The 27,836-nt window shown below is 49.4% G+C and overlaps 1 protein-coding gene across 1 annotated transcript in view; it reads left to right on the top strand.

Annotated features, from left to right (window-relative positions):
* ADCY3 (adenylate cyclase 3) overlaps nt 1–27,836 on the top strand; it is a 408,762-nt gene that overhangs the window by 181,110 nt on the left and 199,816 nt on the right. The window lies entirely within an intron of this gene.

Genomic DNA, 27,836 nt, shown 5'->3' with positions numbered 1-27,836 from the left:
CATTAAATCCCACACTGGCATCAGTGTGGGTTTAATGTGCTGAGAAGTTTGATGCCAAACTTCCGTCTTCAGTGTAGCCATTATGGTGCCGTGGAGTTCGTAATGAGAACCTCCCAGCACCATATACTCTTAATGGCATCACTGCACTTACAGTGCCCAGGAATGGTCCTGGGTACTGTGGTGGCACAGGGCTCATGCACATGTGCCCGCACCACTGGCATAGTGCACCCAGCTAGAGGGGTGACTGAGGTATGCCAGGGCAGTGTGTTTGTGGGCATGGCACACAGTGAAGGGTGCCATGTCGACTCTCTGTTTAGTTCTGCACCAAGACACTCAGCCTGCAAAGGCAATGTGTGTGTGTCAGGGTACAGGGCCCCTAGGGGTGGCACAATAAGTGCTGTAGCCCTTCGGGGTCTTCTCTGGTCACACTGCCCTGGCTACCTAGGGTACCCTTTACCAGGGGCTGACATGTGGCCAGAGATGCCAATTAAGTTTAGGTTTTGGGGAAAGAACACAGGCCCTGGGAGCCTGATTGGCAGGGATCCAGGGCACATCAAGTCAAAGTGCATCAGAAATCTAGCAAAAAAGGGGGGGTTTACTGCAACAGAAACCCACTTTCTCACTCACCCACACCAAATTACAGACATGGGCACAGAGGCAAAGGAGCATAGAGGTGATGCACAGTCAGCGTTCCACTCCCGGCCCACGGGTACCACCTCAGAAGAGCACAGGGGTCAGAGGGAACGCTCAGGTATCCACCTGTAGAACGGTGCAGTAACACACTGCACCGTCTGCAGGAGGAGCCCTGCCCCCGAACGGAGGCTGAGTCTCCAGGTGAAGGTGAAAGGCAGACTCACACAGAGCTCAATTTGTGATTTTGTGATGCATGTCAGCAGTATCAAATCATAAATATTGCAAAGCCCAAAAGTAATTTCGGTTCAGCTGGAAGTGAGTACAGCTGGAAGACATTCCTTTAGGAAGAATTTGGTGCCATGTTATAGTGTTGTAAAGAATTCACAGGTTCATTGCATTTCTCCCTCAGTATTTGCAAGGTTTTCTGTTGGGAGCATCCAGATTTTACTATTATCTTATCATATGTGGCTTAAATATTAGGGACTCTTAGAGGCTGGGTAAATGGTCTGCTTGCACTCCCACCTCTAGTATAACATGGGCCATGTTTACAGTCTCGCGTGCAACCCTGGTGTCCGTAGAGCTCCATATAAAAGGACTGATCCTTTAACTCAGGTCGTTCATGTTTTCTGTTAATGTATTCTTAAAGCTACTGGTATGAAAGTTTCATTAGAGAAAATATATAAAACTAATGCAACATGAATATCTTTAACAAAATGGTTCATAACGAATGCAGGACAGGCTGAGCTAGGCTTAGAATCTGTTGGTAGCATTTTATCTCAAGGTAAAAATAATCATTTATTTAGTTGCATAATGTTGTTGAGGCAGTATAACTACGTTTCAGTTTAATATTTTCAAACAAACAGGTAATAATAATATAATGGTTACATTTTCTATGAATACATTTCTATCAAAATAGTTGCATCTAAAATCCTTTCGGTAGTTTCCTTTCACAGAGAATCACATAGATTGAACAGCAAAAGATATGAAGTGCATACATGTAGGGCCCACAGACATGGAAGAAGCACTTGGAAAGCCAGTATGTCTGACCTTGGCAGGATGTGGCAATGCTCGTTATTTTTTATTGTGAGTATATAGCACAAAAATAACAAAATAACAATACCTAAGCATGGCCACCATATTCTTGCATTAAACATTTTACATTTAAAAAAAATCAGTGATGTAACTGCTTTACTGGTGATTTTTTTTAAATAAAGACCATTGCAGCTGCTCCATGCGGGTGTTCAGTATTATTGTTTTTGAAGGAGCAAAGAATAACTCACAACTTAACCAAGCACTGAAATCACACACAACTACAATGTTACAAATGTCACTTAGACACTTTGTACCAGAAAATTAAAAACATTAATAAAAAAACAGTGCCAAACTAACTGGGCAGCCGAAGCAGATAAAATAATTAGCGGAAACTTAAAATGATTAAAAAAGCAAACTTTGAACCAGGTTTGTCACTGAAGAGAAAGCAACTATACCTTACGGCGGAGTTGAACAATATGGACAGGATATGTGCAGTCAATCAAGGTCAAGGGAGCCAATAGTTAAAGGGGAGGGGGCCTGTTGTCCCATGCTCTGTGCTGTGGTGGGTGGAAACAAAATCTGAATGACTGCTTAGCCAACCAATGGATGAAGTCGGCTGAGCAGAGGCACCTATTTGTGTATTGATTTCTGTCTGGAGAGACAGCTAAGGCTGCCTCGCAGGTTAGGGCTAAAAAGGACCTGTTAGGGACCACAAGTGATGACATTACTGGAATCAAAGCAACCCTCCTTAGGTAGACTTTGATTGATTGTCCCACAAGAGCAGCCCCCCTTTGAACATTTCCACCAGTTCGTTTTCCACCTGTGTTAATTGAAAGAGAGAAAAATAAGTCTTTGCTTGGGTGAGCCTAGAAATCACCTTCATGACGCTACATGTTAGGCTGCCTAATCTATATAAAGCTTGGTGTCAAAGTTGTCCCTGCTTTCAAACACTCCTTTAAAAAAAATGTCAATTCAAGATACTGGAAATATCAGTAAGTCTCTGTGATCACATAATGTGCACCCCGGGTGCTGAGGTTGCAGCACACTCCCACTAAAATAGATCATCGCCCAGTGGCCCGCCTTATTGCCAGGTGATTTCTGTGTGTGCTTGGTCTAATCAGATTGTCCTGCACTAAGAGATAATTTAGTTAGTGGTGTGCGCATTGTAAACATTCAGTAATCTAAGTCCAGGTGACCTAGTGCAACATAAAGGTGTAGAAAGTGAGTCCCCATGTTAAATAAACAGTGACACACATTTTGAAAAATACACCGCCCATTTGATGAGGGGAGCTTAAAATGGGCTTTTTGGATCAGAAGGGATTTGTTACCACCCAATTCTTACTAAAATACATTGAGCAATAAGTATTTGCCAAGCCAATATCTCGTCTTTAAACGACGATATCGGAGCTAATGGCTTTGCCAATGCTTGTTCCATAGGCATTGGCAAAAAAGAAGCAAATCTAAACTTGACAGCTAGTGCATCATCAGGCGTGCACGAATTGGTACCATCTGGGAATAACATTTAAAGATGGTCACCTATAAGTGCGTAGTAACTGCGTGCTTCATTTTGGCACATGGACAGCCATTTTTTAACTTTAATTCACTGTTTAAAGATGGCTGATGGCCATTTAGAACTCTACATTTAAATATAAAAAGTATACATACAGAGGCAAGACCTTTTGCATTTGCCAATGCTTGTTTATATAATGCTTGCTACCACAGCTTTGACATTCTATAGCTCTGGTGTTAACACATGCTACTATCAAGCAAATCATTGGTACTCCGTGTGTCGGCCTACTGCAGTTCATACTGCTGCTCAGCAGCATGCACTTAACACAGTGTGCTATCTTAGCAGCTACGCTCCCAGCAGGCAGATTTGCCAAACACTGGAGCACAGCACAGCTTCCTGGCATGCACCGGTTCATTCTGCCAGAGGTGCACTGTGCAGGCTCGCCCCTGGCCTCCCTCTCTGGCCACAGGCCTGCCATGCACCGATGCTGCAAACAGCGACCACCGACAGCACAATGTCTGAGGCTATTTTTAGCTCTGCGGCTGCTTGTTCCAAGCCAGGCATTCCCGGCGAATACTAATATAGGCAGTGGGAGGCTTGGGCCGAGGAGGGGGGATGGGCTTAGAAGGAAGGAGTAAACCAACAGTCACCGAACACATTGGGGGGGAGGGGGTGGGGGGGTGAAGCATTTTTCCTCTCAGGCTGGTCTCCATGGCAACGCCATTCAGCATTGTGCAAGGTATATTCAGACTCGTGCAGCATGTGTAATGGCAGAGGGGCGAGTTCCCAAAGTGTGCTGCTTTGAGGAGAAACACTGTACATGCAACGTGTGCGATGGTGACCCTGACATGCTGATAAGGGGACGCATTGGCTACAGACCTAGTCACACGCACATTGCCTCTGACAGACAAGCGCATGCTGATAAGGGCACGCATTGTCTATAGGCAAAGCCACCCACACATTGCCTCTGACAGACAAGCGCATACTAATAAGGGTACGTACGCATTGGCAGCAGACACAGTCAAACACACATTGCATCTGACAGACAAGCGCATGCGGGTAAGTGTATGCATTGGCTACAGACACAGCCACACGCACATTGCCTCTGACAGACAAGCGCATGCTGTTAAGTGTATGCATTGGCTACAGACACAGCCACACGCACATTGCCTCTGACAGACAAGCGCATGCTGTTAAGTGTATGCATTGGCTACAGACACAGCCACACGCACATTGCCTCTGACAGACAAGCGCATGCTAATAAGGGTACGTATGCATTGGCTACAGACACAGCCACACGCACATTGCCTCTGACAGACAAGCGCATGCTGTTAAGTGTATGCATTGGCTACAGACACAGCCACACGCACATTGCCTCTGACAGACAAGCGCATGCTGTTAAGTGTATGCATTGGCTACAGACACAGCCACACGCACATTGCCTCTGACAGACAAGCGCATGCTAATAAGGGTACGTATGCATTGGCTACAGACACAGCCACACGCACATTGCCTCTGACAGACAAGCGCATGCTGTTAAGTGTATGCATTGGCTACAGACACAGCCACACGCACATTGCCTCTGACAGACAAGCGCATGCTGTTAAGTGTATGCATTGGCTACAGACACAGCCACACGCACATTGCCTCTGACAGACAAGCGCATGCTGTTAAGTGTATGCATTGGCTACAGACACAGTCACACGCACATTGCCTCTGACAGACAAGCGCATGCTGATAAGTGTACAGAATGACAGCAGACACAGTCAAACACACATTGCCTCTGACAGACAAGTGCATGCTGATAAGGGGACGCACGCTTTGGCTACAGAAACAGTCAACCACACATTGCCTCTGACAGACAAGCGCATGCTGATAAGGGGACGCACGCTTTGGCTACAGACACAGTCAAACACACATTGCCTCTGACAGACAAGCGCATGCTGATAAGGGCACGCATTGTCTACAGGCAAAGCCACACACACATTGCCTCTGACAGACAAGCGCATGCTGATAAGGGGACGCACGCATTGGCTGCAGACACAGTCAAACACACATTGCATCTGACAGACAAGCGCATGCGGGTAAGTGTATGCATTGGCTACAGACACAGCCACACGCACATTGCCTCTGACAGACAAGCGCATGCTGTTAAGTGTATGCATTGGCTACAGACACAGCCACACGCACATTGCCTCTGACAGACAAGCGCATGCTGTTAAGTGTATGCATTGGCTACAGACACAGCCACACGCACATTGCCTCTGACAGACAAGCGCATGCTGTTAAGTGTATGCATTGGCTACAGACACAGTCACACGCACATTGCCTCTGACAGACAAGCGCATGCTGATAAGTGTACAGAATGACAGCAGACACAGTCACACGCACATTGCCTCTGACAGACAAGCGCATGCTGATAAGGGCATGCATTGTCTACAGGCAAAGCCACACACACATTGCCTCTGACAGACAAGCGCATGCTGATAAGGGGACGCACGTATTGGCTACAGACACAGTCAAACACACATTGCCTCTGACAGACAAGCGCATGCTGATAAGGGGACGCACGCTTTGGCTACAGACACAGTCAACCACACATTGCCTCTGACAGACAAGCGCATGCTGATAAGGGGACGCACGCTTTGGCTACAGACACAGTCAAACACACATTGCCTCTGACAGACAAGCGGATGCTCATAAGGGGACACACGCATTGGCTACAGACACAGTCAAATACACATTGCCTCTGACAGACAAGCGCATGCTGATAAGGGGACGCACGCTTTGGCTACAGACACAGTCAACCACACATTGCCTCTAACAGACAAGCGCATGCTGATAAGGGGACGCACGCATTGGCTACAGACACAGCCACACTCACATTGCCTCTGACAGACAAGCGCATGCTGATAAGGGGATGCACGCACTATTCTACAGACACAGCCACACGAACATTGCCTCTGACAAACAAGCGCATGCTGATAAGGGCACGCATTGTCTACAGGCAAAGCCACACACACATTGCCTCTGACAGACAAGCGCATGCTAATAAGGGTACGTACGCATTGGCTGCAGACACAGTCAAACACACATTGCATCTGACAGACAAGCGCATGCTGTTAAGTGTATGCATTGGCTACAGACACAGCCACACGCACATTGCCTCTGACAGACAAGCGCATGCTGATAAGGGCACACATTGTCTACAGGCAAAGCCACACACACATTGCTCTGACAGACAAGCGCCTGCTGATAAGTGTACAGAATGGCAGCAGACACAGTTACACGCACATTGCCTCTGACAGACAAGCGCATGCTGATAAGGGCACGCATTGGCTACAGACACAGTCACACGCACATTGCCTCTGACAGACAAGCGCATGCTGATAAGTGTACAGAATGGCAGCAGACACAGTCACACGCACATTGCCTCTGACAGACAAGCGCATGCTGATAAGGGCACACATTGTCTACAGGCAAAGCCACACACACATTGCCTCTGACAGACAAGCGCATGCTGATAAGGGGACGCACGCATTGGCTACAGACACAGTCAAACACACATTGCCTCTGACAGACAAGTGCATGCTGATAAGGGGACGCACGCTTTGGCTACAGAAACAGTCAACCACACATTGCCTCTGACAGACAAGCGCATGCTGATAAGGGGACGCACGCTTTGGCTACAGACACAGTCAAACACACATTGCCTCTGACAGACAAGCGCATGCTCATAAGGGGACACACGCATTGGCTACAGACACAGTCAAACACACATTGCCTCTGACAGACAAGCGCATGCTGATAAGGGGACGCACGCTTTGGCTACAGACACAGTCAACCACACATTCCCTCTAACAGACAAGCGCATGCTGATAAGGGGACGCACGCATTGGCTACAGACACAGCCACACTCACATTGCCTCTGACAGACAAGCGCATGCTGATAAGGGGATGCACGCACTATTCTACAGACACAGCCACACGAACATTGCCTCTGACAAACAAGCGCATGCTGATAAGGGCACGCATTGTCTACAGGCAAAGCCACACACACATTGCCTCTGACAGACAAGCGCATGCTAATAAGGGTACGTACGCATTGGCTGCAGACATAGTCAAACACACATTGCATCTGACAGACAAGCGCATGCTGTTAAGTGTATGCATTGGCTACAGACACAGTCACACGCACATTGCCTCTGACAGACAAGCGCATGCTGATAAGTGTACAGAATGGCAGCAGACACAGTCACACGCACATTGCCTCTGACAGACAAGCGCATGCTGATAAGGGCACGCATTGTCTACAGGCAAAGCCACACACACATTGCCTCTGACAGACAAGCGCATGCTGATAAGGGGACGCACGCATTGGCTACAGACACAGTGAAACACACATTGCCTCTGACAGACAAGCGCATGCTGATAAGGGGACGCACGCTTTGGCTACAGACACAGTCAACCACACATTGCCTCTGACAGACAAGCGCATGCTGATAAGGGGACGCACGCTTTGGCTACAGACACAGTCAAACACACATTGCCTCTGACAGACAAGCGCATTCTCATAAGGGGACACACGCATTGGCTACAGACACAGTCAAACACACATTGCCTCTGACAGACAAGCGCATGCTGATAAGGGGACGCACGCTTTGGCTACAGACACAGTCAACCACACATTGCCTCTAACAGACAAGCGCATGCTGATAAGGGTTCGCACGCATTGGCTACAGACACAGTCAAACACACATTGCCTCTGACAGACAAGTGCATGCTGATAAGGTGACGCATTGGCTGCAGACACAGTCAAACACACATTGCCTCTGACAGACAAGCGCATACTGATAAGGGTTCGTACGCATTGGCTGCACACTCATTTCCTCTGACATACAAGCGCATGCTGATAAGGGGACGCACGCATTGGCTACAGACACAGTCAAACACACATTGCTCTGACAGACAAGCGCCTGCTGATAAGTGTACAGAATGGCAGCAGACACAGTTACACGCACATTGCCTCTGACAGACAAGCGCATGCTGATAAGGGCACGCATTGTCTACAGGCAAAGCCACACACACATTGCCTCTGACAGACAAGCGCATGCTGATAAGGGGACGCACGCATTGGCTACAGACACAGTCAAACACACATTGCCTCTGACAGACAAGCGCATGCTGATAAGGGGACGCACGCTTTGGCTACAGACACAGTCAACCACACATTGCCTCTGACAGACAAGTGCATGCTCATAAGGGGACACACGCATTGGCTACAGACACAGTCAAACACACATTGCCTCTGACAGACAAGCGCATGCTGATAAGGGGAAGCACGCTTTGGCTACAGACACAGTCAACCACACATTGCCTCTAACAGACAAGCGCATGCTGATAAGGGGACGCACGCATTGGCTACAGACACAGCCACACTTACATTGCCTCTGACAGACAAGCGCATGCTGATAAGGTGACGCATTGGCTGCAGACACAGTCAAACACACATTGCCTCTGACAGACAAGCGCATACTGATAAGGGTTCGTACGCATTGGCTGCACACACATTTCCTCTGACAGACAAGCGCATGCTGATAAGGGGATGCACGCACTATTTTACAGACAGTCATACACACATTGCCTCTGACAGACAAGCGCATGTTGATAAGGGGATGCACGCACTATTTTACAGACACAGTCATACACACATTGCCTCTGACAGACAAGCGCATGCTGATAAGTGAACGCATTAGCTGCAGACACAAGCAAACACACATTGCCTCTGACAGACAAGCGCATGCTGATAAGGGGACGCATTGGCTGCAGACACAGTCACACCCACATTGCCTCTGACAGACAAGCGCATACTGAGAAAGGTACGTACGCATTGGCTGCACACACATTGCCTCTGACAGACAAGAACATTCTGATATGGGTAGGCACGCATTGGCTGAAGACATAGTCACATTGACTCTGACATACAAGCACATGCTGATAAAGGTATGAATTGACTGAATGACAGACGAGCACCTAGAAGTCAAAGGTATACATTGGCTGACAGCAACTGTCATACACACATTGCCACCTACTAATATGCTTATGCCTTCACTTGCATACGTAGTCGCACACGCATTGCCCCATACATACTAATAACGTTGTATGCACTTTCTGACGCACTTGTGCACATTGTCATTTGTTCACAAGCGCATACTGATCAGGGTATGTATGGCCGATGAACTTGTGCACACATTACCACTGACAGACACATGCATAGAAATAAGGGAATGCAGACACCGTTTTGCACACATTGATACTAATAAAGATATAAACGCACTGACTGACACAATCAGGAGCAAACTAGTGTGCTCATTCTGAGTCGTGTAGACGGCATCGCTGCTAGGGGTACCCCTCAACATGATCCTGAATTTTTTCAGATGCAGGAACGCACCAGTAAAACCCATTACTTTCCAGTGCACACTTTCCTAAAAGCCAGTGGAAAGTGTGCATGTGCAGGGCCCACAACTGGGGAACTGCATTCAGGAGCAGGCTTGGTAATTCTGCAATGCTCACATTTTCCTACATTCCAGACCCTTGTAAGTCGTGATGGGCAGTAACTGGAATGGAGACACTGCTCCGTGTTGATGCCTGGTATCTCCTGCTATAGTTACCACCCTTCTTTTTCAATGGGACCTAAGACTACGCACACACTGACAAGCACAGTGACACACAGACACAAACTTTGTCATGAATACTCATGTTCCTAATGGGGAAAACACAATATTAAACCCAACATATTTTGAAGAAGACTACTCTTTTACTAAGGGTAATTACATTCATTTACCAGTTCATTTAAGAAGTAGTGCAGCAGGTATCCAACCACCCTATGGAGGGGTACCCGAGACCTAGAGCGAACACAAGTTGAATCGGAACAGGGGAAACCAATGGAACAACATTATTACTACATAAAAGATTGAGGCTGAAGAAGGGTGGGATTGGGTTGAGTCCGAATGATGACAGGAGACAGAAAGGAGCTGTGAAACCGGTCTTGATGGCGCCAGTGTTCGTGTGTGTCATATGAGACTCATCGAAGAGTGGGCATGAGGCACTCTTTGGATGGGGCATTCAGTGCAGAGATGCATGCAGTCCAAACTTTCTCAGTGGAAGGCGTAGGATTCCTGAATGTGGTGCCACTAAGCTGCTTGGTGGGATATGAAAGTATGGGCGTCTTGTCGTCCACACTAATAGCGGGTGGTTCACCCTATGTGATGGAAAGAATGGAAAGGCCCCATGGACAAAATGCGAAGAGAGCCCTCCATCTATGAGAAAGTAGTGCTTGCAGCCACTGCCACCAGTGTGGTATCATTCATTTCCCTCTTCCATACACTGACCCGAGGCCAAGTCTCTGCTTTATGAATACCACTGTTCAATGGGGAGTTTATGGAACATGGGGAAAGATGCAGCTTCGCATACTTCAGAAGGGATTGAATGCCATATTTCTTAGCATGCAAACCAAAAATGGGCGAGACACTGATATGTTTTTGTAAAGCTTGACGTTTCCAAACGGTGGTTACCCTTGCTTTGGAGCACTAACATTACCCCTGCAACTCTAAACTTGCCAGTCCAATGTTACTTCGAGTTTAAGTGGTTGACTTTGATTTTTAGGTCTTGCCTGCTAGACATCATGTGCTGTCTCTTGCAAGACATATTGTGGGCTCAAAAGCGCATACAGGGGCTTAGAGCCCGCCCTTTCGTTACCATTGGTTGTCTTTCCTGTCACTCTCATTTGCCTGCTTCTTAGTTATGTACCATCTTGTCAATCTTGTTTGCCATGACCTTTGGCACTTTCGATTGGCTGGCTTTTATGCTTTTACTGCTTGCTTTTCTAGCACTACTTTTTTCCTTTCTTTCCAGTTAAGCAACTTCATGATAGTACATGTTTTAACCATGTTGTTCTCGTCCTTGAGTACTCTCCCCATCACTCTGTCTCCTGTGTGCTTCTCCCTGCACGCTCCACCTTGCTCTATCGCCTATTCCTTCTCCCTACTCCTATATTCCACCATTGCCTGCTCACTTGTGTACTTCTCCCCACCTGCTCCTTGTTGCTATCCCATCCGTTACTTCTCCTCTCTCCACCCACATCCTCCATGTTGGTTCTGGCCCTTGTGTTGCTTACGCACCCTGTGTTGCTTTCACCCTGTTTGGCATCTGATCTCTACACGTTGCTTCTCTCCAGCGCCATTTTTTTTAAAACAATGCTTTCACATAAATATTTTCAAAGTCGTATTGTTAACTAAACAGAAAAATGGGCCTTTATAATTTTGTAGGTGTATGCATGCATGTCTACAAAATAACGCGGGCAGCCACGTCAAAGTCTTTTTTGTGCTTAGTATCCTTTAGCCATGCTGCGCAGCATTGGTAAGACCTATTGGCTTTTGCCAAAGCTTGTTCCAATTTCCGACAGGTTTTTGATCATTGAAGAGAACTATGTAGGAGTCAATACCAGGACCAATGGGGTCTTCACCTCCTTTTAGGGTCAGAGACGTGAAGTGTGTCGTGGACATTATGCATGATGGCAAGTTACGTATAGGATCTTAGCAACCCTTGCTTGAGGCCCTGTGCTGTTTACTTCTTTCAACAAACTTTATTTGTGAAACAGTGCTGCGTTTTTTTTAGAATGCAAATGACTGTCATGAGTCGATAGCTGTTCAGATACGGTGGATTAAGTGAAAGTTTTCCCCTTGGCCAACGTATTCATATTTTTGCAGTTCATCTTGTTGCAGGACAGTTTTTGATGATTTTGAGGCAGAAAGTCCCCAGATTTTGAAAAGCTGGCTTAGCCATGGAGGCGGAAAGAGATTTTGTGTGGTAACTGGATCGTTCAGCGCATTAGATACTCACTGGCCTCTTGAGAGCCCAGGTGGGCTTTTGGGAAGGGGCGTGACTTGCTTCACCTCTTTTCTCTGTAGTCACTCTCACATGGTTCGGGAAAACGAACCTTGCCCTAATATTTAAATAAATGAATTAGCAGGTTTCTGATTGGTTTTCCCTAGCATGCTAGAAGAGGTGAAGACCTGGATGTCATCTTCACCCCTCAAGCTGAACGGGGACAAAACGGAGCTGATGCTCCTAGGCCCCCCAGATCTTCGCCTCCCTGACGCCTTATGGCCCCCGTGTCTGGGCCCCCCACCAACTCCTAAAGGCAACATCAAAAGCCTGGGAGTGTGGTTGGACAGCTCCCTTTCCTTCAACGTGCAGGCTACAAAACTGTCTGCCACCTGTTTTGGCATCATGAGGATGCTAAAGAAAATCTTCCCTCTCCTTCCCATGGAAGCCAAACAGGTGGCTATACAAGGACTTATACAATCTCGCCTTGATTTTAATAATGTGCTCTATCTCGGCGCCCCAGAGTACACTCTGCGCAGGCTGCAAATAGTGCAGAATTGCGCAGCCCGTCTTCTGCTGGAAATCCCTTGCAGTCAATCAGTGAGGGCCGGTCTGGTCAGCCTTCATTGGCTACCAGTCCGCCGAAGAATTCTATTCAAAGCAATGTGTATTGCCCATCAAGCCTTCTGGGACACAGGGGCCGAGCATTACCTGTGACCTAGTCACCCACTACATTCCCAACACGAGTCTTCGCTCTAGCCAGACTTTTTTAGCAGTGACTCCCAGAATAAAAAAATCCAGATCCGGCGGCAGGTCCTTTGCCCATAACGCCTCCAGAACGTGGAACACCCTCCCACTGCACCTTAGGTCCAATCCCAATCTCACTGTGTTTCGCAAACACCTTAAAACCTTCCTTTTTAATTCACTGTTGTAGACCTTTCTCCGCCCCCCTGGGGCTCTTGGGTAGGCTGTGGTTATTGCTAGCGCTTGGACGCCTCAGGGCAGCAATTTGCGCTCTACAAATCCACATCATATCATGCTGGGGTAGTCCATTCACTGTGTTAGAGTGTTGAAGAAAGTAGGGGAGCACTGCAGTGTCCCCGCCACCCAACACTTTCTTCCCATCATGCACTTCACAAACAGAGCAGGCCTCCCTTCCCTACTTCCTTCCTACCCCACCCTGTCCACCCCCCATCCTTGGAGGGATGGAAGGAGGTAAATGGGAATGTACAGTTCTATTACCCCGTTAAGTGCATAAAGTGCAGTGCCTACAAGGGGCAGGCGTAGGGTGCAGCGAGTGAAACTCTATGCTCTTCCTAACTTACTGGTAGTAGGGGGGGAGAAGTAACCGAAAGCTTCACTATCAATTCATTGGCAACTATGAAATAGCTAGGTAGCTCAGTGCAATGAGATATATTGACAGTCATTGGCATGTTACGCGCACAGTAGCCTGATTATTTGAGCAAGGATTTCATAAAAGTTGACCCTGAACTTATGAATCCATTTACTCAGTCGCTGCATTACCCACGTTGGTGTACAGCTGTGCATTAGGGGCTCCGGATGGGCGTTTCATGGAAGGATGTTGTAGAATGTTGAGGATCACCCACAAACCCTCGAGTTTGAGGCCATCACAGGCACTTCCACCCATTGCTGTCCTGTCAGGAGTTTGTGCCGTTCCAGGTTGGGAAAGGTTGTGAAAAAAAACAGCGTACGTAGGGATGCAGTTAAAGAGTTTACCACGGAAGAAGAACAAGCGTTTGCAATGCAATCGGTCTCGCCTTTGGGACCTTATATGTATTTAGCTATGTACCACATTTGCCTGGGTGCGGAAACATCTACTGTTCTTTAACATGGAGGGAAGGTAAGCACCAAACTGCGTGACACGCCAGGTATGGGAAGACATGGAGAGAAATATTGCCTTTCAGCTGGAAATGGGTATAGTCCAAAGCTCTGTTTATAATATAAAGACAATTTCTATGGACTGGAATCTAGAGAATGCTAAAGTGATTCTGGTATTTTACTGACCTTTGCTGGTCGTTTTTGATCAAGAAAGTTAAATAGAGGCAGTTGCCAGAAATTTTTTTAAAAAGAAAGTCCCGGGGGGCGTGGTCAAGATGGCGGAGTGAACGGACGTGTTCTGCCCGAGCTCCCGCGTCCGCCTAGGCCCTGAGCCCTAATTATTGCTTCTCTCCCCCCTAGCCGGTCCCGGCGATCGGGTGTGGGCGAGAGGGTCTCCAGGCACAGCTGAGTGGAACTCCGGTCCTCCAGTGGACCACGGCACTGACAGCGGAGACCTCGGCCGCTGGAGCTCCAACCGGAGGTGACGGTGCGGGCCGCATCGAGGATCCGGCTGAGGCAGCGCCGGCCCGGTGGGCAGAGAGAAGGGCTTGGCGGAGAGCGGCCGCACATTGGTGGCTTTGCTGGACTGGCCACCGGGGCTCGAGGTGCCCTGGCCTGACACCTGGCGATACAGCGGGTCCCGGCCCCGCCCCCGAAGCTGCGCGAGGCCGCGGCTGCGGCCTCGCTGGAAGAGAGCAGAGGCCCGGGTCGCTGCCGAGGCGGTGTAGCGGAGGGCCGGACTCTGGCGAAACACCCTGAGGAGAGCGGTGGCACGCAGAAAGTCCGGAAAATCGGTGGGCCCAGACCCGGAGCGCATAGGCCCGCACCCCGGTGACGAAGAGTGCTCTGGTCCCGGACCCGCCCCACGATCTACCTGAGGCCGCGGCTGCGGCCTAGCTAGTGGTGGCCCGAGGCCGCGAAAGTCCGACAACGGCGCACAATCCAAGGCGGATTTCCGGAAGGCAGGGGCCCCGGCGCACAGTGGACAGCGCTTCCAGGCTGGGTTGGCGAATTCCGGGGTGTGGCAGCTGGACAGAGACGGAGCTGGGCCCCGGCCTCCAACCCCCAGATCTGGCCGGAGGAGGTGAGGAGTGGACCGGGAGAGCGAGTGGTGGTGTGGGACGCCTGGTGGAGCGGGGATTTGCGGTGCACCGCGCCGGGGTGATCCTACGGATTCAGCGGCACCTGACTTCTAGAACGCGGCTGAGGAGGCGAAAGGGCCCCAAGACGCAACAGCCGGGCAGTGTTGGGACACCCTTATTGGGACAGGCACGAGGAGAGTACAGAGCGCCCAGGGGCATTGCGGATCGACCGCAAAAAGAATCAGAGTTTGCGGAGCTCGACGCCGGCGCGGGGCTGAGGCAGCGCCGGCCCAGTGGGCAGAGAGAAGGGCTTGGCGGAGAGCGGCCGCACATTGGTGGCTTTGCTGGACTGGCCACCGGGGCTCGAGGTGCCCTGGCCTGACACCTGGCGATACAGCGGGTCCCGGCCCCGCCCCCGAAGCTGCGCGAGGCCGCGGCCTCGCTGGAAGAGAGCAGAGGCCCGGGTCGCTGCCGAGGCGGTGTAGCGGAGGGCCGGACTCTGGCGAAACACCCTGAGGAGAGCGGTGGCACGCAGAAAGTCCGGAAAATCGGTGGGCCCAGACCCGGAGCGCATAGGCCCGCACCCCGGTGACAAAGAGTGCTCTGGTCCCGGACCCGCCCCACGATCTACCTGAGGCCGCGGCTGCGGCATAGCTAGCGGTGGCCCGAGGCCGCGAAAGTCCGACAACGGCGCACAATCCAAGGCGGATTTCCGGAAGGCAGGGGCCCCGGCGCACAGTGGACAGCGCTTCCAGGCTGGGTTGGCGAATTCCGGGGTGTGGCAGCTGGACAGAGACGGAGCTGGGCCCCGGCCTCCAACCCCCAGATCTGGCCGGAGGAGGTGAGGAGTGGACCGGGAGAGCGAGTGGTGGTGTGGGACGCCTGGTGGAGCGGGGATTTGCGGTGCACCGCGCCGGGGTGATCCTACGGAATCAGCGGCACCTGACTTCTAGAACGCGGCTGAGGAGGCGAAAGGGCCCCAAGACGCAACAGCCGGGCAGTGTTGGGACACCCTTATTGGGACAGGCACGAGGAGAGTACAGAGCGCCCAGGGGCATTGCGGATCGACCGCAAAAAGAATCAGAGTTTGCGGAGCTCGACGCCGGCGCGGGGCTGGCACCGCAGCGACACCGGGTCCACGGGACTAAGCCTGAACGGGGACGCGGCTCCGGAGAGCGGCGACAGGGCTGAGGCAGGCCTCCCTCGCGTGGATAGCTGCCGGTAGTGGAGGATCCTCGGCGCCCTGCGGACTGCGCTGGAGGGCCGGAGTGTTGCAGGCCGGAGCATCGGAGGCGGGTGGCTGAGAGCAGGGCCCTGGTCAGAGCTTTCCCCTCTCCCCACGAACTCGGCGGAAGAGGTGAGGAGTGGGCTGGGTGTGTGCATTGAGACGCGAAGCCCCCAGTGGAGCTCCAGATTGCCCTGAGCAGAGCGGATGGTTGAGACATTTCACACCGGGGTGGCCTGGGGAACACGACAGCGCCTGGTACCCATGACAAGGGCGGTGGAGTAACCTGGGGACAGCAACTGAGTGGCGCTGGGCTCTCCCTGAGTGGACGGAAGCCGGGGGCTCGCACTTGTGTCGCAGAAACCATCGGGGACCGGCCTACGTAGCGGAGGCTCTCGAGGGTGCACGCCAGTGATACGAGCCTGATCGGGGAACGGATTGGCTGGGGGCTGCTATAGCTCACACACGAGCAGCGGAGCGGTGAGGAAGATGGCCGGGCAGAAGGGCGGCAAAGGAAGCAACCGCATGCTCACGGAAATGCTCCATAAACCACCAAGCAAAGGAGACAAGGCCTCAACACAGTCGGGAGGCGCATGCGGATCTCAAGGGGGGAGCAGCGGAGAGCCTCCGGTCACCAGATCTTTTTTAGAATCCCTGTTCGGGACATTGAGGGACGACTTTCAAGAGTTGAAAAAGGAGGTGGCCGGTGAAGTACGGGGTGGATGGACTCGGGGAGAGGGTGGAAGCAGTTGAGAGCTCCACGTAAAGGCAGGACGATGAGATCACGCACTTGCAGCAGGAGGTACTCCGCCTCAGAGACCAACACATAGACCTTCAACTACATAATGAAGATCTGGAAAACAGAGCAAGACGGAACAACATTAGAGTCCGGGGTGTGCCGTCCACAGAAGAGACTTCCGGCATAGTGGCCTACCTGCAGGAACTGTTCCGCACTGTCCTTGGCGAACCTGCGGATTTCCCCGTTAGGATAGATAGTGCTCACAGAGTAGGCCCGCAGCGACGGGCAACTGGGCCTCCACCGGATGTACTGGCTTTCCTTCCTGACTTTCCACTAAAAGAGCGGATAATGTACGAAGCAAGGAAGAAACAAACAACAGCATTTAGAGGTCACCAGGTAGCGCTGTATCAGGACCTGGCTGCGACCACGCTCCAGAAGCGCAGGGCATTCAAGATTGCAACAGACTTCCTAAGACAACACGACACGCCCTACTCCTGGGGGCACCCTTTTCGCCTCATTTTCCGATGGAATGGAGAGTCGTACCAGCTGCGGTCTCTTCACGATGTTTGCGAAGTCCTAGGGATCACGGCAGAGGAAGAGGAGTCGTCCACACCACAAAGGAGGAGGAATTCAACTGATGGTGGCTGGTGGAGAGTCTCGAGACGCAGGACACAGAGAGCCTCGCAGAGGCCGGATTCGCCCACAGTCAGATCTGGAATGGCGGACGCAATTCGAACAGCAACCGAGACCTCGGTGGTCGAGGGAGAAGTGGCGCTGACCGCATAACAGGACTCCGGGGGGAGATTGACAATGCATTACTGATAGAGCTGGCTTGGGAAGGGGGTGGGCGCGGGACTGCGAGGGCGGGGTGCGGGTGGCAAGTCGCCCACGAAGGTAAATCACCACGGACCTGTCCGTAAGGTGCAGGGCTGGGACTATTTGGACTACAGACGGTTGAGAAGGATGGGTTGGAAGGTTCAAGTTGGGGTAAGGGGGAAGGGAATGCGGGGGTCGGGGAGTTGGGGTTCGGGGGCCTTGGGATCCAGGTGGGGGGAGTTCGGGGAAGCTCAGTCCGGTGCCTCTGTTATGTTCGCTCAGCTTAGCCAGACCTCACAGGCCGATCCGCAGGCGGGATTGGCACTTGCTGCTTTTGCTCGTCTAGTACTGGAAGGTTACATTAATCTGGTATGGCAGGTTTGAAAGTAGTGACTTTGAATGTGAAAGGGCTAAACAACCCCACGAAACGAAGGGTGGTTCTCTCCCTGTTAGAGGCCTCGCAGGCAGACATCTGTCTTCTGCAGGAAACGCACTTGCTGGTGGGGGACTGTCATAGGTTACGGTCCCGTTCCTTCCCCACACAGTTCTTTTCATCCAACACCACTAAAACGGCAGGAGTTGCTATATTGGTATCTAAATCCTTTAGGGGTGAGGTGGTACACAAATTAGCTGAACAAAAAGGGAGACTGCTGGCGTACAGGTTTAAGTTGGGGCTTCTGCAATTCACCGTGGGGTCGGTTTACTGCCCAAACGAGCGTCAGGAACACTTCCTCCGCACCACGTTGATAGATGTCACAGCATCTCCTGACAGGCACCTCATTCTGGGGGGGGACCTGAACATGGTGTTTGATTCCTCACTAGACAGATCAGCGCAGCGCTTTCCACAGACCGGGGAACTATCGAACGCTATGAAAACACATTTAGCTGAACTCGACTTGCACGATCTTTGGAGAGGGTTTCACCCCACTGATGGGGACTACTCTTATTTCTCGCACGCACACAAAACATATGCACGGTTGGATTACCTGCTGGTTTCTGGCCCGGCTCGGGACATGGCCACTGCCTCTGAGGTAGGGGTCATCTCCCTATCAGATCACGCACCGGTCTCGGGTACCTTCCTGGCCCCATCGACCCCGGTTCAGCGCAGAGTCTGGCGTCTACGGGACACCCTTTTACACAAAAAACTTGTGGTGCAGCGTATCACTGAGACTGTGACTGAATTTCAACTGCACAACTCTAACTCCGACACCACATTGGCGACTCAATGGGGAGCGCTTAAGACGGTTCTACGGGGAGAATTCATATCAATATCGGCAACCGAAAACAAGGAGAGGAAAGTTAAAAGGGAAGAACTCACGCACAAGGTCAGGGAATTAGAGCAGGTGCATCGGCGTACGGGGGCTCCTAGAATTTGGAAACAACTAAAGGCGGCGAGGAAACTCCTGTCGTCTCTGGATCTGGACAGGGCTGAATATGCGGCTCTCCGTCTGAAACACGCTTATTACACGGGGGGGATCGCTGCGGCCGGTTATTAGCAGCTAAGCTCAGAATCGCACACCAATACCGTCGAGTCAAAGAACTTGCGGTGCCAGGTGGGCGCACGGTCACAGAAGACGCCGAAATAGCTGAGGCTTTTCGACAGTTCTACTCTGAGCTCTATGCGGAGGACGGCACAACGACTGGGGACCCTGATGAATATCTGGACTCAGTGACTCTCCCGTCCCTAGCTCAAATACAGACTGACTACCTGGACCGAGAGATAAGGATAGAAGAGGTTATCACGGCGATCGCTAGGCTGAAACTCGGGAAGGCTCCGGGACCAGATGGATACACCACCCTCTTCTATAGGACGTTTTGCACTACCTTAGCTCCAATACTGACCAAGCTGTTTAACTCTTTTGGCTGCCCCGGTGCTATCCCACCGGATCTCCTGCATGCCACGGTATCGGTCATACCAAAACCAGGGAAGGACAGGGCTCAGTGTGGCTCGTACAGACCGATCTCCCTCCTAAACGTTGACCTAAAAATCTACACAGGGATCCTGGCGGCGAGGTTGGCACAATATCTCCCCGGACTGATTAAACCGGACCAGTCCGGCTTTGTACCCGGCAGGCAAACTGTAGATAATACCAAGCGGTTGGTGCACGTACTGGAAAAGGCTTCGCGGATCCCTGGGGAAAGGATGCTCCTCTCGGTCGACGCCGAAAAAGCGTTTGACCGGGTGCATTGGCCATATCTTGAGCGGGTGATGGCTCGAATGGGCATAGGGGAGAAGTTTAGGTGCATGGTCTTTAATTGTTATAAGTTCCCGTCGGCGGCAGTGCGTGTCAATGGCTGCGGATCGAAGCGCTTTAATATTGAACGCGGCACAAGACAGGGGTGCCCGCTATCTCCTCTACTCTTCGCTCTCTACATGGAGCCCTTTGCCCAGAGAGTGAGACGGAATACAGATGCTACGGGAGTACGGATGGGGGGTTATACCCACACGGTCAGCTTGTATGCAGATGATGTCATTTTTGCGCTAGAGGATCCGCTGAGGGCTTTGCCCGCGTGTATGGGAGAGCTCGAGGCTTTCGCGAGAACGGCCGGGTTTAAGATGAATATGGGGAAATCCACGGCATTGGATATCTCCCTGACACCTGGGACGAGACGAGATCTGCAGGGGCGTTACCCACTAAGGTGGTCGCGGGACCATGTGCCTTATCTAGGTATCCTGCTGGCTCCCACGCTGTCGGCGATGGTAGCGGTTAATTATGAGACGTTAGGCAAGAAAGTGAAAGAGGAACTGGGGAGGTGGAACAAGGGGACGATATCATGGCTAGGCAGGATAGCGGCGCTGAAGATGACAGTGCTACCACAGATCCTATATCTCTTCCGGGCACTTCCGCTGCAGCCCCCTAAAGGCTGGATGCGGATGATGCAGACGGCTCTATCCCAATTTGTCTGGCAAGGCCGTAAACCCCGGATGAAAAGAGCATTGACGACCCTAGCGCCGGAGGCGGGTGGATTGGGAATCCCTGACCTTCACAAATACTTCCAGGCGTCGCAGCTGAGGTACCTGGTGGAGTGGAGCAGATGGGAGTCGGACAAGCACTGGCTCTTCCAAGAGCAGGCAGTGGCGGGCCGGCCATTGCAGGAAATACCATTCCTGCGTAGACAACACAGGCCCCCGAACCTCTACGCCTCATATATCACTAGGGTCCCGCTGAGGGTATGGGACGCCACTAGCGAACGGTTCGAGCTTACCTCGTTCCCCTCTCCGTTCACTCCTATTGTGGACAATCCAGACTTCACGCCAGGGACGGAACCGGGTGCCTTTGCGCACTGGTGAGAGAAAGGCTGCAGAGCGCTTTTTCATGTGTACGGGGAGGATGGGATCTTCCCCTTTGAGGGCCCTAAAGAGAGTTACCAGCTGGCCGAGGCGGACAGGATGAGATATTGGCAAGTCAGACATTGGGCACTACAACCACAGGTGCGGGACGCGGCGGACAGGAACCTGCTCCCTTATGAGCGATGGTTGGCGACACGCACTTCGGATGCGAAACTCATATCGGATCTATACAAAATGCTACAGCCTCCAACCACACACATCTATAACCCTGGTAGGGAGAGATGGAACAGGGAACTGGGGAGAACGCTAAGCCACAAGGAATGGGAGCAGATCTCATACCGAGCGCGACATTCTGCATATCATGTGGGGCTCACAGAAACCTTCACCAAGGTTTCGACGTACTGGTACCGCACTCCCGAACGCTTGCACGAAATGAACAGGCTCATAGACACTACATGTTGGCGCGCTTGTGGGCACACTGGGACTCTGACGCATATCTTATGGGACTGCCCATTGCTACAGGACTACTGGAAGGAGGTGATTGATGAAATTGATAAATGTTTTGACATAGAATTACCTCGTTTCCCAGCCTACACCCTACTGGGCCTACCTAATGCCTTAATGTTCCCGTTGAAATCCCGGAGAGGGAGACACATAGCCATCGCCTTGGGCTCCGCTGTGCAGAACATTCTAATACACTGGCGCACTTCCACTGTTCCCTCGATCACGGGTTGGTTACACAGGCTGTGGCACGTACTGGGCATGGAGAAAATTTCGCTTACACTGGCTGGGGAGGTCGACCAATTCGTTGTGGCAACCATTCCATACTTTATTAGCTACTGAATTCAGGGAGCTTACGTGCCCCAGATACCTGAGACTCTTTAGGCTTACACCACCGATCACCTGAACGGCCAGTAGGGAGTGGGAGGGTTGGGTACGCATGTTGGGTACATAACGGGAGAGGACTTGTGAGTTTCTGAGATCTTCCTTGCACAACACCGGACTGAGAGTTAGGGGATGGGAAAGGGGATGGGCATGGGGGGTTGTTGGGGTAGTTTGTTACATTAAATGTGAAGTACAGAGGGATTGTTATTTGCTTTCTGATCGACATTCGACTGCAATGCTCGAGGACACCACCCATTGCGGCTCTCGCCTAGCTCGGACTGTGGAACTTTGCAGGTGGCGGTGAGCTCTGGAGACTGCATCAGAAATTACTTCTCATGCTTGGAACTGTCTATTATTGCCTGGTTTCTTTCTTGTTTTACACTGCTGTACCACTGTACTTACTTAATAAAATACGTAAACCTAAAAAAGAAAGTCCCTCAGCAGAAAGCAGTTCTGGTATTTTACTGACCTCTACTGGTCGTTTTCTATCAAGACAGTTAAATAGAGGCAGTTGAACAGAAAAAAGTCCCTAAGCGGAAGCAGACAAGTCCTAGGGTTGATCTCCAGAGCCCACAAACTATATACACATATAAGTACATACTAAAGTATATACAAGAGGTCTCGAATGCTCGACCTAAAAAATGGCTATTGTATGGACTTCTGCATGGACACCAGTGCAGAATCTTTTAAAATTAAAAAAAAAATCGGAACTCTGCACCCATGCAAGGTCAAAATTTGAACTTTTTCGCGTTATGGGCCATGTATGTTTCAGCAAAGCATTTTGAAGTTTATCTGTTTTTGCTCCCAAATGGAACGCATTGAATTTCCGAGAACTCAGTGGCCGCGTAACTCCGAGTGTGGTCGAGCGTTTTTTACAGCTCGCACCACCAGCCGCTTTTTGGGGGTGCAAGAACCGGTCTAACCCACTGCAGCCTGGGTGTCAGCTCGTGTCAGGGCGGGGCCATATACAGAATCTCTGGGTCAGATTGATCAGACCTCCACAGACCTAGGCATGTTGGGTTAAGTGGAAAAGAAATAGCCAACGGGTGTACCTGCGTTATCCCCCAAATGGGGGGTGCATGGATTTTTTGACTATTAAAAGTTGATCGCGTGCTCCCGACGCCCTCCTGTGTCGTACTTGCTTGCTGGGAATGTGCACGTCCTTTTCTGTCTCTGAGCGAGTTTCAGATGGTAAAAGTAAACCATTGTTCTGGGAAAATCCATCTATGGTATGATTCTGCTGAGATTAGTACGAGCTATTTTTAACCGGTTTCGCCTTTGCCCTGGAGAATTACAGAAGAAATAAACTAAAAGGGGCGCAGGTAAAGGACGGTATCAACAGTATAGTCTGCGGGCCTAGGGTCAATGGAAGGGGGGGGGGGGGGGGGGGGGGGCTACGTTTTATTTTTGTAGCCTGTATATGTTTTGCAAAGATCCATTTTTTGCCCTTTGTAATGTTTGAAAAGCTTCCAGGCTAAATGTTCTATACGTTGCAAGATGTTTACCTATTACTGAGTATTTCTATGCAGTTTCAAATAAATGCAGATTTGTTTGCTATGCAAGCTTATCTTTTTCGACATAAAGATGAACAATTTCAAATACGAATCCATGACGATTGTAAGAAAAAGTCTTTGCAACTTCTCCCACCCCTATTTATGGTCCACCATCTCTTCTCACACACCATCATGACGATTGCCTCCCAGTTCAAGCTTTGTTTTCAGAGAAAGTGCAAGGAAGGCGGGGCTTTCTCTGTGCTGCCCCCGCATCCTGGAATATGCATGTTGTGTCTGCACTATCAGCTCTGGACCTTGGCTTTAATAGCCCTTCCTCTTTTCCTGGTTTCCCTTTTCATTGTTGACCTTGTACTTGTATATTACATAATTCTGCTGATAAATCGCGGTTGCAATTTTAGATAGATTAAACTGTGATGTCCCAAAGCATTATGGTAATTGTAGTTATCCCTGGGATACTTGTCTCTCACATTTTGCTTCCATGGGTCTGTTGACCAATCTCTTTTTGTTTAGAGATTTCCAGAGGAGTGTAGACGTGTCAGTCAGTAAACAGGTGAATATTCCCCAAACATGCTTCTTCAAAAAAAAATGGAAGAAGTACACGCCTTATTAACATCCTTGGTGCAACAATAAAGATATTTGGATTGGCACTACTAATCCTTTCAGGCCTGAGAAGGTTGTGTAAGACCTGGTTATTTGCTTCCTGTTCTTCCTAAATTCGTGTAGCTGCACGAGTCAACTTAATTGACCCGTGTCAAAAATACTTTTGGGTAAACAAACCTATAACCTGTTTTTTTATTCTAGCTTGTACTTAACACAACCTAAAATGTGCATGGACGTCTCTTGGTAAAACCGGGTCTGGGGCTCGGTAGACTAATGCACCCACACCACCAGGGATCTGTGTTTGACTTCATGGTCACAGGTTCACATCCCAATGGCCCACTCAGCTTTTCATCCATCTGAGGTCGCTAAAATGAGTACAGTCGAGTCAGAAAACAATTAACATCTGTTTGCCAGAGCCAAGATGTCCAAAGTGGAGAACATGCACTTTACACATGTGTATGTTCAATGGAAGTCCAGCCATCTGAATATTTTAGCCTTCAGCGGGCCACGTGCAAAAGCATTCTTTCAACAAGACATTTGTAAATGTTAACTTTTCTCAACTGCAAACTTGAGTTTTTTGAGTGAGGCAACCTGCAAAAGTTGGCCAAACTCACAGGTTTGTGGGTGTTCACATAACCTTTACAGGTAGTAATCAACTCAACCCCACTTGCATACAAATATACCAATATCTTTCAGACAAGATAACCTTTCACCCGTATGTCCTATTTTTTGCTTGTAAACATCTGTTTCTATGCCATGCACTGTAAATCGTTCTGCATCCCTGTGCTGAGGGTCCTGACGCACTATACCAAGACCATCAAAAGCGGCAGGCGAGTTAAGTCAGCATCCAAAGGTCATTGATTGCGGACAAAGCATGGATTACTGTATAATTGTCATATTGGTCAATTTATAACTCTGGAATACAATTTTCTAAAAGGAATACTTCTGTGAGCATGTTTTTTCTATAAAAATATTTTGTAAAATGGACGAGACCTCTCAGTCTCATTAAGTGGCATGTTTCATCCTTGGGGTTGCTTCTTTGTCAACATCAACGTTGGTGCTTGACAGGCTCATCCTGTGCTCTTAGAGTCTTTTATTATGTTTGTTTGATTGTTTTTGTCTGAATTATCTGCTGGGGGTGGTAGAAGATTACATTGTTTGTTAGCATAAACTATTAAAATTCTCTTCAGATAGGGTTGCAGCCATCAAATTTATTGAAAACTATCCTACGCAAGATTAGAAACGAGATTGGGATGCTGAAAACTAGGTCCTATTAAGGTCCCTTCCTCACGAACAGTATTCAGTTGACACGTTTCAGCCCCTTGAAATGCTTACGTAAGCATCCACGGGCTTTCTTCATGACCAGTGACGCTGTTTGTCTGTATAAACGTAGGTTTCCTGTACCCAGTGAAACCAGAATACTAGTTAACTTCAAGACCCCACTACGTGAACACTGCAAGCAATGCATGTGGCACTCTGCAAAATTCTGGCACTCACCTAAATTCCTATTAGCCCAAAGCTTCAGAAGACGGGTCACGAAGAACAGGATGTACCCCGTGTGATACGTTGTACGTGCTCAAGTCCATTCCAGATTAAAAGTTAATCACGTGCCAGTGCGACAAAACTGACTTTAATGCCTCACGATGACTTTAAGGACTAATAAGCTATGATAGCGTGGTAGTGATGGAATGTACTTTATTACTATCACGTTTATGAATTAACCAAGAACATATGTGAGGCGCTAGGAGGTAATTAGGCACCCGGGTCCTCATTGTGTTGGTATTCATAATAGCTTACTCACGAAACCCCATATAGTCAGGAGATCATCATTAGTGTATTTGTAACAGGGTGATGTTGTGTGCTAGCATCTGTTGGTACCATAAGAGTCAGACCCCCATGTTCCTAGGTAAAATCTACTACTAAAAAGGGTTGATTAGAGTTGGGGTGATCATAATGATCGCAAACAGTAGTCATGAAATAGCCCTCACAAAGGCCCATTGAGTCGAGAACCGACCATAAGCATATTATCGCCCATCCAGGTGGGATGGCCGTGTTACCTTAAACTAACATCAGGGACTTGTTCATACCTTTGTCATGGTGCTTCATGCATATCAATTTGCCCGGAGCTCTCTGGTCTCTGCTGATCTTGCCAGACCTATCGCAAACATAAATAAATAAAAAGGTCTAAGGAATTTGTTTGAATCAGGGAATTTCAAATCTGGTTCGTCTTGCTCTGCTCCAAATATTCCCAGAAGACATCTCACCATTGTGTGTGATCATTTAAGGGAGCCCCACTACCTTAGTTATCCTACCAGCAGTACCCTTATCTTCTCATCCCTGCCACAACACATCTATCAGTGTCTTAAAGCCTTTCCAAGTTCAGTTTTATTCTCCTTTTGGGTAATATGAGACCTTTTGCAAAACAAGTTGGAATTGTACTTTATTCTGCGACATAGTAATCATAACAAGTTTCATTTTGTGTAATGTTCATCCCAGAAAGTTAGACAAATGACCTGGTCTCTAATGCAGAAACCGGTGTTACCGCGTAGCTCCACCATTCGCACCAGAAGTCTTCACTTATGCGACTGAATGTTTAAGACATGGAGAGAGCTTTGCCCGGCTGTCCTCCCTCCAATGGTCACACTCTTCTGTTTCAGTATTGCCGACCTTGCATGGAAATGTGTCTTCGTCTTCTCATGCCAGTGCCAAAAAGCATTGGTGAAGGCCTATTGGCTTTGCCAAAGCATGTTCTTTTAAATCATTAATTTCACCCTCACTTATAAAAGTTTTCTTTCTGCGCCCATGTTTTTGCACTCGATGCTTCCTTCGCCAGGCTCTAGAAATGGTCCAACCCAAAGAGATCAATGTACCCTGGGTGTAAATCGAGCAAGGAGGCGACGTATCTTGGACATGCCACGGTATTGCGATCACTCTTTTTGCCAGATTATGGCCATGCGCCCCAATAACTGAGGTCAACAAAGTGTGAGATATTAGGGTAATCAGAAAGCCATCTTGACATTCTATTGGCTTGTATTGAGATAAGGACTTTTTCCCGGAGGAAAACTCATGAGAGATAGTTTTTAAGTGAAATGCATGAAAGTTGGGGCAACTCCAAAGACCAAATGTGTTTTTATTTTTGAAATGTTAAATTTTCTCCAAACCAGTAATAGTACTGTCTTTCCGAGCTTTTTAACATGAGTTAACTAATTCAGGGAAGGGGCACTCAATGTGTAAATCTTTTTTGACAACTTTCACGCTTTTCAATTGAAAGCTGCGAATTTTTCAGAGCTTGCTTCTTTTTTAACTTTGCCACATTTGCAGGGAAATCATGACTTGTGCAAGAATTTGTTCCCTATGATCATATTGATCGCTAACAAAGGTCTTCTGCCCAACTCATTCCTTTGCAAAAGGCAATGTTTTTAATATAGAACAACCTAGCAAAAGATAAACTTGCTGATGAATGTTGTGTAAACATTTGCCACTATGCTTATTAGGCTCAGCCTTACTGATTAGAGCCAGCCCTAGTTGTTTCTTACTAATCAGAGTACAGCTTAACAAAGGGTAGGCTCGCAGAGAAAAACACTGGATACCTTTTCCAGTTTAGCTGGAATTAATTAGATAGGCAGGTATCTTGTAGTGAGCTGAAAATGATCTCACAATCATTTTGCAAAGTACTGAAAAACTTCACATTTTGAAGGTAAACAAGAAAACTTCACACATTTTTGCTGGTGGAAAATGGCCTGCACTCAAGCTGTACCTACTAGATCCGAGGGTGTGCCCCGA

This window comes from Lissotriton vulgaris, chromosome 6 (genome assembly GCF_964263255.1).
Source record: "Lissotriton vulgaris chromosome 6, aLisVul1.2, whole genome shotgun sequence".
Taxonomy (NCBI): domain Eukaryota; kingdom Metazoa; phylum Chordata; class Amphibia; order Caudata; family Salamandridae; genus Lissotriton; species Lissotriton vulgaris.
This window is presented reverse-complemented; position numbering and strand designations above follow the sequence as displayed.